This window comes from Pteropus alecto, unplaced genomic scaffold (assembly GCF_000325575.1).
Source record: "Pteropus alecto unplaced genomic scaffold, ASM32557v1 scaffold23, whole genome shotgun sequence".
NCBI classification, from domain to species: domain Eukaryota; kingdom Metazoa; phylum Chordata; class Mammalia; order Chiroptera; family Pteropodidae; genus Pteropus; species Pteropus alecto.
This window is the reverse complement of record NW_006435837.1, coordinates 7,172,019-7,173,472: the sequence shown is the minus strand read 5'-3', so window position 1 is coordinate 7,173,472 and position 1,454 is coordinate 7,172,019. Positions and strand designations below refer to the sequence as shown.

Here is a 1,454-nt window from a genome sequence, read left to right as displayed (position 1 = left end):
CAGGAGGCAGGAGGATGTAGGTATGAAGCCTACATCTTGGCCCCTATCTTGGAGCCTGAGCATGAGTCAAGATGGATAACAGATCAAAGAGATACAAAAGGAACAACTAAGAGTGAAGCTCCTGGGTTTACCAGTTGGCTGACCCTGAAGCCAACTTGATACTTGTACTTTTCACGTACATGAGTCAGTTCAGACCTTTTTGATTCTAAGCCAGTTTTAGGTTTTTGTTTTGTTTTGTTTTTAAATCACTTGTCATCACAATATCTTAACTGTTTCAGGAGTCAGAGATGAAATGTCTTTGGAGCCAGATAGTAAAATTTTTTCTGGTATCCCTCAAATTGCATTCTCAAGGCAATGACTTGCATGTAAAGCACACAGCTCTATTACTGAGTGATGATGCTGGTTTCTTTCACAGAGGGCTCATTTTACCATAGCCAAAGCCTGGCCATTTCATTACCAAATGACATGGGGTAATATTGACGGTATAGAGTCTTCAGGATAATCTTTCTATAATTGATAATATTAAGTAATATGTATGAGACGTAAACTCTAAACCAACTATCTTTGGCTATTATATAACGTACCAACAAGGTTGTATACCCAAACAAAGAGGCAATTAACACAATGGAACCAAATGATACCAAGCAAAAGTCAACCAATGTAGACAAAGGCCTTGCTTTTGTATAAGCAGCTATTAGCAGATTTCTCCAGCAAAGATATTGAAAACTCAGTTTGCTTAATTCTCAATTTAGGGATAAATTTTTTCTCTTAGGATTCACTAAATTTTCCACTGCACATCACTGCACAATGGGATGTCATCAACCTTTATTCAAGTATAATTGATTTACCTTATTAAGTCTCTGTTTTGACTTATAAGTCTGGGACAACTGAAGTTGCCACTAAAACTGTTGAGATTACATTACTAATGATGCCTCATTTTTTTTATGCCTACAGCAGCTGGTATTTCAAGCTGGTCTCCCATCTAAGTACTAACCAGGCCTGACCCTGCTTAGCTTCTGAGATCAGACGAGATCAGGCATGTTCAGGGTGGCATGGCCATAGACACCTCCTCCTTTTATGAACTCAAAGCAGGTTAGTTCACCTCTCTATGTAAACCTTATTCATTTCAAAATGGGGGTAACAATAAACATGTCTCACTGGATTTTGACAACAACCAAAATAAAATAACTCTGAACTAAAAGAACTAGGAGCTCAACACATTTCTTAAAGTTGATCATCCTAATAAACCATATTGTGTCTAAATAAATTTTAAGGTTATCACCAAAAATAAAGCCAAGGTTTAATAAGTTATTAGCAAGAGCGTAACTCCTCCAAGAGGCCAATATTAAAATCCCAGACATCTAAAAACCCCAACTTGAGAAGTACTGTTCTTTACCAAAATACCATGCCATGGATGTAGTGCTGACAAGTAAACATTTCAAAAATACTATAAT

The 1,454-nt window shown here is 36.9% G+C and overlaps 1 pseudogene; it reads right to left on the bottom strand.

Moving 5' to 3' along the window:
- Positions 1-945: 945 nt before the first annotated feature.
- Positions 946-1,064, bottom strand: LOC112479519 (annotated as a pseudogene).
- Positions 1,065-1,454: the final 390 nt, after the last annotated feature.